The sequence below is a fragment of the Platalea leucorodia genome (genome assembly GCF_965183815.1).
Source record: "Platalea leucorodia genome assembly, chromosome: 21".
NCBI classification, from domain to species: domain Eukaryota; kingdom Metazoa; phylum Chordata; class Aves; order Pelecaniformes; family Threskiornithidae; genus Platalea; species Platalea leucorodia.
The window spans coordinates 4,683,582-4,695,743 of record NC_138843.1 but is presented as its reverse complement, the minus strand read 5'-3'; the positions used below and the strand labels follow the sequence as shown (position 1 = coordinate 4,695,743).

Sequence of the window (12,162 nt, the reverse complement as noted above, 5' to 3'; positions counted from 1 at the left end):
ATATTAAATATTAATATTTAATAGTGGAAAAATCAACTTCCCCCCCCCCCCCCCCCAATATCAAAGCGCGGAGCTCGCAGCTGCTTTGTGCCCCGCCGTGCCCCCCCCGGCCAGCCCTCTCCCCCCGCCCCCCCCGGCCTCCCCGCCGCCCACCCGTGCCCGGGGCGGGCCCGCTCCGTCCCACGCCGGCCCCACGCCCCCCCCTTCCCTCCCCGCTGAAGCGCCAAAGCGCCCGCCAACTCTCCGCCCCGCCCCTTCCCCTCCGCCATTGGCCCATCCCCGCCGCCGTCCCGCCCCTCCGACGACAGACAACCGTCGCACCAACCGCTGCCGGCGCCCCGCGGCGGGGTGGGCGGGGCCGGGCGGTGACGTACAGGGAGAGGGTAGCAACAGTTGCTTCGAGACCCGGCGCCAGGCGCCATAGTGACCGTAGCCCTGGAGACTGTTACTTGCCAACGGGAGCAACGCGCGGCCCCGGCGGCCGGAGCCCAGCGCAGCCCGCGGCGCCCGGCGGGGAGGGCAGGTGAGCGGGGGGGAGGGGGTAGCAGGCCCGGCCGCGGGGGTCCCGCCCGCTGAGGGGTCCCGCCCGCTGAGGGGGCCCGCGGCGGGGTGGATGGGGGGGGGGGGAGCGAGGCGCTTCGCGGCCTCCGCGGGGGTCTGTGAGGCGGGGGTCTGTGAGGCGGGGGGCGGCAGCGGACGCGGGGACACCCGCTCCCCCCCCCCCCCCCCCCCGGCCCGGCCCTGCGCCCCGGCCGCAGGCTTCGCGCCTCGGAGCGTTTCCCCAGGGTCCGCCGCCCCTCGGTGCCGCCCCGGGGCTGAGGGCGCTCCCCGCGCCGCCCCCGGAAAGTTGGGGGGGGGAAGCGACGCCCCCGCCCCCCCCCCCGCTCCTCCTGCGGTGCCGCTGCCCGGCGGCACCGCCCGCAGCGCGGCGGTCCCGGCTCCGCGCCCTGCCCCGGCAACGGGAATCGAAACCGTCCGGTCGCCTGCGGCGTGGCCCGGCGCGGGGACCGCGTCCCTCCCGCGGCGGAGCGGGCAGCAGCTCCCGCCGCAACCAACTTCTCCCCGGCTCGGTTTTTCATTTTCCTTGAACTCCCCGCTCTGAGCATCAGCCTTGGTTCGGAACCAACCCCGGCTGCTACGGCCCCTGGCCGCCCCGGCTCCGCTCTTGCAAGTGCCCGGTGAGAGTTGGGAAGAGGGGGCGCCGGGCAGCCAGCCCCCCGGCCGCCTTGTTCAGAAGCTTGCATACCTCTTGCGTTATCTCCGCTTTCCCCCGGGCACTCCTCCTGCTCTTACAGGGGGTGGGGGCTCGGTTTCAACTCCAACTCATCCCTTTAGTTTGCCAGAGCTCTGAAATCCCAGCGCTTGCTTTCTTGTTGGTCTTAGAAACGAGCGAAAATTGCAATAAGACCTATTTTTAAGACTCTGCCGTCTATTCTTGACTTGGTTTCTCCTGTTTGTTTTGAATAAAGTACGTTGTGAAACAAGACTCATCTCCTGTTAAAGCAGGATTTTGTGTGTGCGCCTATTTCAAGCGTGAGTTCCTGCAGTCTGATTAAATCTTTCCATTCTTTGACTTAGATGCTACTCTAAAGTCTTTTTTTGGTTTTGCTATTGAAAGAAGCAAATCTTACTAATTAAAGAGCAAAGTGGAATAAAGAATACTTTTTAAAAATTTACTTTATGTTTGTGGGCTTGGAATATCCTTAAACTGGCCATGCTCAGCTTCAGATTCATTTGTTAGTCAAGGCTTTTTTCATCTGCTGCTGCCCAAGCTTTCCAACTCCATCTCTGTTACAAATCATGTGAGGATAGAGAGTAATTGCTGGCTTAAAAAAAGAGAAAAAATTAGTCTCAAAATATAAGCCTTAAGCTCCCGAAGACTGGGGTTCCTTCTGTGCCTCTGCTGTTTGACTTTTCGGTGTGAGTTTGCTTCAGTCAGTTTAAGATGAATTCAGTTTTATCTCAGGTTTTATTTTAAAGTTACACGTCTAGTGGAAAGCAGTCTGTGGAAGGGAAGGCATCTCGGAAGGCCCTCGGATGGTCACCTATTTCAGGATGTGTTGAATCAGCCTCTGAAGGTATCTTCCTCTGTTGAGGGAGTCTAGGATGAGCAAAGTTTGATTTCTAGATGGCTGGAGTCAGGTGAAGGGAAAAAAACCACGCTTCTAGGATAAAATCGTGGGTGTTGAATATCTGACATGGGGACTGGGATGCGGTGGCTCCGACAGTGACGCTTATTGTTTCATTTTGAAAAATCTTAGTTATATTTTAAAAAACCCAACACATCCAACTGGTGCTTTACCTCTCAATATTGCTGTCCCAAGGGACGTGAAATTTATTTGAATTTTGTGAGATGTTTTGCATTTGCCTTTCAGCATATACAGATGTGGGCATGCTCCATTTTTTTTATTTTAAGCCTTTAGAGTCCATGTTCTCAAAGCTGTTCCCGTACCGGCAAGGTTTGGAAATATTCATCTTTTCAAACAGAATCTGGGTTCTCAGGTAACTGCAGGATCTTGGCCTTGAGGGTGAAAGCGCACACGAAAGCAAGCGAGGGGTTGACGACTGGAATTTCTTTGTCCCCGCTTGCTTTCTGCAAAACGGGAATGATCCCAGGGCATTCGTGGATGGTGATAAGAGCATCCGCTGCCACAGCGGAATGCAAGAGCCAGGTCCCTCAGACTTCACATGGGGCTCCCACAGGCAGTCCCTGCTTTGCATTTCCCTGCTGGGTCATTTGCATCTCATGAATTCCTCTCATAGTACCGTGTCCCTGTCCTGGGGCCCTGCGTGCCAGCTCGGTTTGCTGCGGAAGGGTCCGAGCGAGCGCGAGATCCCAACGCTGTGCTACAGCAACCGGAGAGGGTGTAAGATGTGCGGGCAGCTCGCTGGGTGCCGTGGTCATGGCCCAGTACAGCAAATTCTCCCTTAGCATCAGATCTGCCCTCCCAAAGAGCATTTTGTAGGTTTGGCTTATAAATTTGTAGGTTTGGGATATAAATGGAGGCCCATCTTCATCCAGGGACTTGGCACCACGTGTCCCGTTGAGTCCCACGCAGCAGGGGTGGGAGGGAGGGAAGGGATCGCCCATCTCAAGACTTAAGGCTGAGTGCGGTCTAGAAAGAGTAGCTGTTAAATCACGTGTTATGTGCGTGAAGGTACATCAAAAATACGCTTTCTGTATATTTTTGCATGTGTAAATCCAAAATGGTAATTTAAGGCCATAATTGTTGAAGACAGGAGCAGCCAGTGCCACTGATGTCGTGTGTCCTGGCTATCCGCTGGGGTAAATTCTCCAGCTGAGAGCAGTCATTGCCACTAAAAGTCACCTCTGTACTTGTTACCCTCTTCTGTGACAACTTCTTCAGGGCTGCCATAAATGTAAAGCCTCAGTCAGCGGTTAATAACTGTAGCTTTTCCTAGCTCGATCGCAGTAAAATAGATGGCGCCAGTCATTGTCTTTAAATAGTCTCATGCTTGTAACACCTCAGAGCATTGACAGCTGTTATGTTTAATCACAACGTGTTTTCGCTTTTAATACAGGCCTGTAAACATAGCTGTTTTAACATATTCTAGCATATTTTCCTTGTTCGGTTTTAGTACTCTAGAGCTAAAAGCGTCCTGCGGCGTGCAGGGTCACAGCGTAGGGAGGGCAGTGCTGATTCAACAGGCGTATCTTACCGCTCGGCTTCTCAGCCAAAGTTTCTGCTGGAGGCTGCCGAGTTATATTTAAACCAAGTTTTCCCCTCTTTCCCTCCCTCGAAACAAATGCCGGCGCAGTTAACGCCTGGACGCCCGCCAGCTGGAGCAAAGCGCTGCCCGGCCCAGCGTGCCAGGGCTTGCCGTGGGTGCTGCGGAGAGGAGCGCCCAGCCTCCCCCTGTGTCGGCGCATGCAGCTCGGTGATCCGGGATTATGTTTCTGATATCTGAAACATATGCAAGGTTTCTTTCTGTAATCTGCGCTTTGAGACTCGGTATTTTGTCTTATTTGGACTGGCAGTTCTTGATTCCTGTGTTCAAACATTCGCAAATCCACCTTATTGTCTAAGAATGTGCTGGCTTTCTCACGTTAGGCTGTTTCCGTCTAAGCAGCAGATGAACTAATTATGCCATAAATACATAAACAGACAACAAAACATTTCTTCAACGCAAGCCATGTACCCATTAATACACCGAACAAAGAGGAATCTCTTCATACAGGGCGCTACCTACAGAAAATCACTTTTCTTAACAGAGAAAAAATGGAGGAAATTCTTTCAGGGCACATGAGTACACAAACCCTTTCCAGTTAGGGGGGAAAGGAAAAGTAAAACAAACCCACCTTCAGCTTTGGGTCATGTTTTTATGAACGATGGCTATGTCTGCATTTCACCCAGCTAAAACAGGAGGACTAGAAAAGTTTACATTTGTGTAATTCAGCTGACGTGTTAAAACAATATTTAGTGATGCATAGACATGTGATTTCATGTCAATGAATGTGAAAATCTTCCTCTTCTGATGACGTTCTTTCTTACTTACGACACTGGGGGGTTAGGCAGTATCTATCCGGCATTAAATTTGCAAGGAGAATTTTAAATTGCAGCAGAAGCAAGAGTCGCCCCGAACAGAACTTTATTAACTGTTTTGTTTTGTTGATCTGGTATTACACAGGAGTTAAGAGCTGTAGAAATGCCAAATTAAGGCATTTGAAAAGTAATTTAAAGGCAGGTGATAAGCTTGCTTTTTTCCTAAATTACATTTCTCTTAAGAAATTAAGAATTTATTTTTCTGAGCTTAGAAATGCCAAAGAAGTCTCAGCATAGAGTACAAATGTGTCATAGCAATGAAGCTTTGAAAGAGTTTAACAACTGAACGTTGCAAGTTGCCTTCAAAGAAACAGGGGTCACAGAATGCTGTGCCAATGACTTCATATAAAGCAAATGCAAAAAAAAAAGTTAGATTCTTCGTGTTCTTGTCACAAGTCAATATTCTGCTGAAGGAAATCCTCAGTGTCTCTAGCAAGAAATTACAGAAGTAATTGCATTGACTGCAGCGATATTCCTCACTGCTGCGTCATTTAGTTCATTGATGCATATTATGACTTTCCAGTCTCCACAAATCGTATTTTTTCTGTTTGAGGTGGTTCTTCTCTGGCTTTATGTGCAGGAATGTCTGGATGTGTGTGAGGACAAACGACAGCAGGTACCTGTGTGTATGCTATGATGAAGACCAGCAGTTTGAGACACGTCCCTGTCTTCTGTGGCAGAGTGACTTCAGGCTCAGACTTCTTCAGGCCATCTCTAGTTTTTACAAAGTCTCTAGTCCTTACAAAGAAAATGCAGAACACAACCAGAAACAAAGCGAAAGCAGGAGGCAAGAAGTCTTCTGTGGATGCCACCATCTCCAGGATTCATGTGGCAGCATCTCTCCATGGAGATCAGCACCTGCTCTTCAGGAATTGTCCTGTCGCATCTCTTGGGGCAGCCCAGGCTGCGCTGACAAAAGCACTTTTCTGTTGCTTGCTGCATCTATGCCCTAAATTTTGCTACCGTAGCTCCATGGTGCCGAAGGGGTGTGTTTCCTTTCTGTGCCCTTGCCAGCTGATGCTGTTCTGCTGTGAGAAATCCACAGTGTGGGTCAGGGTTTCCAAAACGCTGCCTGCTCAGCTCCCTCATAGGAAAGGATTTGGGTTGTACCGTGGTACGCGGCAGCAAGCTCCAGGGTTTGGGGCAGGAGCAGCAGACCTGCCTCCAGTCCCGCTGCCTCCTCTCTTAGCCACCAAGTGGCTCCTGGCATTGCACACAGATGGAGATGTTTGCATGTGAAATTATATTTTCCCCATCCCTTCTAGAGAAAAGGTTCGTGGCTGGATTTACTTTTCTCCCATGCAGCTTTGGAGTACGCGTTTTGCCTTTCCCGTCCAGAACTGAACCCGTGCTCGTACACACCAGCAGAGGTGTGCTGCAAACACGTGCACGTCCCCTTGGCAGGGATGTTATCCTTGGAAAGTCCACATGGTGTGAGTGAATCTGGGTGTGAAGAAAGATGGTTCTGCCTCCATAGCTGAGTTTCGTAAGTGCCCAACTCATTTGGAAGCGCTAGGATGAAATCAGTGCTGAATCTAAGCGGTGATGCACCGGTTGTTCGGGAGTTTGGCTGGGATTACGTGGTTGGTGGTTCTTCGAGGTTAACGCAAGGCAGAGGGCCCCACTGAACTAAGCCCGTAATTAAGGATGCTCCTTCTTTTGGAGATGTCGCTCGGTAAGACTGACAAGAAACATCAGGGGAAGAAGAGAAAAAGGAAAAGGCGCGGGTGGAGTGATTATAAGCAAACAACCTAAGCATAATAAGCAATTTCCTTAGCTGCCACCTAGTCATTGTGGGACTATTCTTTAGTATCAGCTTAAGAACCTATTGCCACCATGACAACCCTGGAACTATTCTGGATAATTTCTGGCTTAACACACAGCTGATCAAACATTCACCTTCTTTTGGGAATTCTATTAGTTACTCTATTTCTTACCCTCCACCAGGGATGAGATCTGGGATGCTGGGAGTTCAGTGGGTTTTAGAAAAAGGAACCTTGTGCTAGAGGTAATACCCCTACCTGTGCTAGATGAGGCAACATTTTAGGAGGAACTTAAATCTTCATGTTTACAAGCATAATTGGGAGTGTAAAGAAAATTCTGATGTTGTGTGTGAAATAGCAGAGCAACTGTCTGTAATGATCCTGTTCTGCTGCTCTGTCTTGAGTAGCAAATATACTGTTTTATGAGTCTTTGAGTTAGACTAGCCTGCCTTTGTGTAGCTGAGCAGGTAGACAGACACTTTACAAGGACCTTTTTTTTTTTTTTTTTTTTTTTCCTAAAACAGTGCTACAGTGATTGGAGCAACCAGAGCACTGAGCATTTAATTTTAATTTTTATCATGTATAGACATCCAGCAGCCCTGCACTGCGATGCAGTGATGGCCTGAATACAACGTTGGTTGAAGTTACTCTATTCGCTTGATTTGGAAAGGTTATTTACGGTGGATGCCTATGTCTTCTAGAATGGCATGGTCCAGATGATCTGAGCATGTTGCATCCGATGGTAGCGTTTGCACAAAGGATTTCCCATGGTTTGTTGCTCGCAGGACTGGATGCTGATGCAGTGGAGCTCTAGTCAGCTCCAGTGAAAAGGCCTTTTTCTTTCTTTTCCTTGCTTGACTTTCTTCAAGATCTGATCCTGAGCTGAACCACTGCTTGATGATGTGTGGGTTGGATTAGTGCTTCTTGTGCCTAGGCTGGGTTTACTGGCTGGTGTTGGACAATTTCACTAGTCTTAAGCATCCTCTACTCGGAGTGTAAACAAGGCTGCGGGACTGGTTAACAAGGCACGGGCAAATGGCATTCCTCGCCCCGTGGCTGTGGTGGCAGAGGGTTTCACCAGTGTCTGAGGACAGAACTGAGTCTCCACCTGGAGAAAGCAGGGCTTTGCTGAGACGGGTGGAGAAGGCAGCCTGTCCTTACCAAGCCGTGTATCGCTGCCTCCCAGGGATAAGCGTGCCTGTTCTTCACTGCTCGGCCAAACCTTTCCAGTCTGCTGCAACCGAGGCTGCTGCTGGAGAAGGGAAGCAAAAGGAGGCATCTGGAGATGCGTGTGATGAGGTGGACAAATGGCCCATCTCCATGCAGCTAAGGGATGCTCATGGGAAAGGAGGCTGACGGCCAGATCCTGCACAGAGCTGGATATTCCAGTTGGTTCAGCCAGATCTGGCGCCTTTCTGGCAAGCCGGCAGTAGTCTTGTATCTTCTCTTACCCAGACTGTGTTCTTGTTTGGGCAGTAAAGAGAATTTGTGCATAGCTTCTGATAAGATGAAGCTTGCAGAAAGCTGGGAGGAAGCAAGTTCTGAGATAAGAGCGATCTCTCAGTGTGTCGTAGGTACACGGTTCGTCAGTGTTGTCACCTCGCTGGTCTGCGCGAGGATATCTTTCTCCTTCTTTCTCCTCCCCCGAGCTGTCTTGGATGGTACAGTCAAAAAAACAACTTGAAATCCATCTCTGGGCTGTGAAATGTGGGGGTATATGTGAATAAGTGCACATGGACTAGTTCTGCCTAATTTATCTTCAGTCCTTGCATTTACACAAAATAGTTTATGTGCTGTTTAATCCCCCACCCCTTCCCCCCAAAAGAAGATGAAACGCAGATCTTTTCAAATATTTATTACTTCAAATGACCAGTCATGGGAGGAAATTTTTCTTTAATAGGTACAGATAATAAGAGAAATAATGGCTTCTGGTCACCAAGCTAATCTTCAGAGCTTCCTTCTTCCTAGCAAATATTTATTCTTCTTAATATGATGGATGTGCTCCATTGTTCAGAAGACTTGCACCCTCCGGGAAAGTGAAATATCCCTCACCTAGGGCCTAAAACCCTTGAAGAAACTGGGGCTTGCCTGCAGGCTACCCGTCCTCCGCAGTTGTTTGAACTCATAATGCAGATTTTTCTATATTAATTACCTTCCCCCAAACAAACACAAAATTCACCCTTCATGTTTTAGGCACCAGCTCTGTTACATTCACCTGCTGAGGCTGACAACCTGCAGCACTCTGACTTGAGCTGGGCATTGCAAAAGCAAAGGCTGCTCCTACTCATGGCTTAGCCTAAAGACCTGTTGGTGTCAACGTTTTCCTTTAGGAATAGCGTTTATTATGGTAGGTTCCATAAGATTGCTCCCAGCACTGTGACCAGATAATATTCACCAGATGGGAGCCGCTGGCAGGCAGGAAGCACTTAGAAGGTTAGAACTGCTGCTTGCTGTGCTAATAAATGGACTTATTTAAATTTCAGAGAATTGTCTTGGATGCTGCAACCATGAGAGGTAATTGTGTAAGGTAAGGAGTTGGAAGCCAGGTAATTCGTGTTTCAAGTTATACCGGAGCAGCAAAAGTGCTTTTTGATTCTTACCACTGCTGTTTTCCACATTTTCATTCTTCCCAATCCAGATGCTGCTCAGAACTTAAAAATCTTTTTAAAAAAACAACACCAAAACAAACAAACAACCCAGTGTGGTTTTAGATAAAAAATGCAGTCAACATTTCTGTAACACTTAATAAACGATGTGTTCCTGGAGGTTTACCTGGCCACTGAAATTTTGAGTCAGTTCATTATTTAATCTTTCTTAAGGAGAGGCTCTGAGTAGAAATAGCTTCTTTCAGACTTGTTATCTAATATCAGTTAAAAAACATGAATGTTTGAGCTGTTACAGTGCCAGGAAGCCCCAACATACCCCGATAATCTGTTATCCTGGGTGCAGTCCAGCAGTGCAGGGGGGCCCAGTCTGGGCCCTAAAGTGCTGACTGGTTTCATGGGACAGGCAGAGCAAAGATTGTCTTACGCCAGAGATGGGGGTTAATTATTTTGGGCTGGCAACGTGTTTTATCCGTCACAGAAACCTCCTCTGCAGTCCCCATCCAAGACATTCCAGAGTGGTGCCTCATCAGCTGCTGCTGCGTCATCTCCGTACTGTTGGGAAGGGCTGTCGCCACAGCCTTTCGTTACTAGGGAAGAGCCCGATGTGCCTGCAAATAAAGGCTCTTTAGGCTATTTAAGATACGTAACCCTTTTAGAGAGCAACTTTGCCAAGAGCAAACACCCTCCTGTGCCTTCACGGCAGAAATGCATGATGTGCGAGCTATCGTGTTGGTGCTACAAACAAACTACAAATGCCTAATTTTTAGAGTTGGTTTTTGGGAGTCGGTGTTCTGATCCTTAACGCGGCGTGAGGACAGAGCATACACAAGTATGGGCCAGGCCGTGCCTTTCTATTTATTCCACTGTATCTATTGTCATGGTGGATTACAGCTGAGCCGGGTAGTGGATGGCAGGGTAAGTCCCTCCTAAATACAAACTGTGGACCGAGTACTTTTCTGCATCTTTTTCGTGGATGCAATCACTCATAAAAACATGATCTGCCTTCTCGTAATGCTCAGGAATTTTTAAGTCCCCTACTGTTGCCCTGTAGGGAAATGTGCTTTGTCTTTAGCTCCACAGGTACGGTGCAAGCTCTGTCTTCAAGCTCTGTCTTCGTATCTCATTTGTAAAAAGCACTAATCATTACTTCCTTGATGGGGACTGAAAGGAGACATTTTAATATCAAAACATCTGAGGGTGTGCCTGTCACAGTAAAATCTCTCTGTGTCTTTTTGCAGGCCCTGGGGCTATATCTATACTTGTGTATGTGGAGATACATGTATATATTTTTTTTTATAGATATACACACACACACACATATAAAAATATACTTGTATGCATACATATATATACACATTATGATAAGAGTGTAGTTCCAAGAGTACACCGTGCTGAAGGATGTTTATTCCACATTTCGGATGCACCTCCTTGCCTCTGGACCCAGTCCTCGCTGGGGTTTCCGTGCCACCGTAGACTCTCCTGCAGGGCTGTGCTCTGAGGCGTAAATTAGTCTGATCTAGCAAGTCCCATCTCTTTCTGATCCAGAATCCACATCTATTGGTACTTCTGAGTCTGTTTGGGAAACCCTGCTTTGTTTGCCCTGGGCTTTCTTTTCCATTTTCCATTAGGGAAAAATTCAATACCTGCCTTTTTTCCAGGAGCCAGAAGGTTGAGATGGGTGGACTTGTAAGGATTAATATTTGTAAAGTGCTTTGAAATCCTCAAGTGATTGCTGCTTTACTCACTGATCAAAATCCCTTTTTTTTTTTTTTTTTGATGGTGTCATTATTAAAGGTCTTTTCAAACCTAAATGATTCTATGATTATCGCTCTGCTTCATGCCCTCTCAGAATACTTTGTGCAGAGACTCTTGCCTTTTGCCCCCCGGACACTGAGAACGGGGACGGGTGCTGCACGGCTCTGGCTGCTCGACGCATTTGCTGGCTTCTCTTTGCTCCCCGGGATGTGCACGGGAATGATTCTCCAGGAGAAGCACCTACTCGGTGGATTTTCCTCCCCCAGTTTTCTCTCCCTCCTTCAGAGTGCTGGCAATCTTGCAGGGTGCTCGCTGGTGAAGATGCAGAAACCATGCTCAGAGCCATGTTTTGGTCCTGAAAACTGAGAGAAGGAAAACAACCAACCAGCCCCCAGAGGAATTATTTTATTAGAGAAATGCTTTGGGGGAAAAAGAGATTGGGGATTTCTTGCTGAAGTGACTCCAGTATCATTCCTCAGGCTGTTTTACAATCCAAGTGAACACACATGTAGAGTGCTCTCAAAAAGTGAAATTTGGAAGAAAAACATTTGAAAAGATGAGCTGTAAACGAGCTAAACTCTGTTGTTCCGTGTTGCTCTGTTTGCAGCACCCGATGAGAAACATGGGATGGTTTCAGTGACACTCCCTCTCTTTGCACGTTTCCAGAGACAATTTATGTTGTGGATTGAATTTTTCCAGCTGTATTCTAACCTCATGTCCCTAAAACTCAAGCTTTTTTCTTAAATGCCACCAAATAACTAAATTAATACATCATACATTGCAATTCTTACTCACGTTCCCCGAAGAATTACTTAATACTTTAGTGATGAGTCTCTTCTTAGTCTATCAATCAGTAAGGAATTTTTGTGATAGCTTTCATTTTGGCAGCTACTTTGGTTGAATTTATATTCTGAAGTTGGACAACAAAATGTTCCACAGTGAACATTTTGAATGCATCTCCTGATTTCTAACTGCTTTCTTCATATATGAGGGTTGAATTACACGATCAGCCAGAATATTATGCAATATTTCTGCTGGAGAAAAGTAAATTGTCTGTGGATTAATTTCTACTTTACTCTTCTGGCCTATAGCCATCCTAGGCTAATAGTGAATTGAAAGTTGGTGAGAACTGATAGCCTGTGACCTCTATGCAATAATTTTTATACCTTTTTCTCTCTCAGGTTTATGAAAATTTTACTAATTTTGCATCAGAAAGTTAAGGGTTGAGTTACTGTCTGTTCCCTGGAAGTATGATTTTTCCCCAAATCAGCAGTAGCGTATGTTGATCAGATAAAGAAGGTATGCAATAATATGGTCCAATAATGTAGTAACAGAGGATTTTAATTTTAAAACTCTGCCCCCCTCTTCAGCCCCCAGAAATAATCCTCAGCTGGGTGCAGCGAGTTGACTGCGTTATTGCTTTGAGACAATAGTGTGGTGAAAACCTATTTTGGAAGGTAAACTAATCTCTGT

At 47.5% G+C, this 12,162-nt stretch overlaps 1 protein-coding gene across 3 annotated transcripts in view; it reads left to right on the top strand.

The window, feature by feature from the left end:
- Positions 1-387: 387 nt before the first annotated feature.
- The window catches only part of RFX2 (regulatory factor X2), a 61,651-nt gene continuing 49,876 nt past the window's right edge, over positions 388-12,162 (top strand). For 2 of the 3 annotated variants that reach the window (XM_082331097.1, XM_082331098.1), the window contains exon 1: positions 388-523. The gene's annotated coding sequence lies outside the window, so the exon portion shown is untranslated. The remainder of the gene's footprint in view (positions 524-12,162) is intronic. The other variant, XM_082331095.1, reaches the window with a different exon arrangement.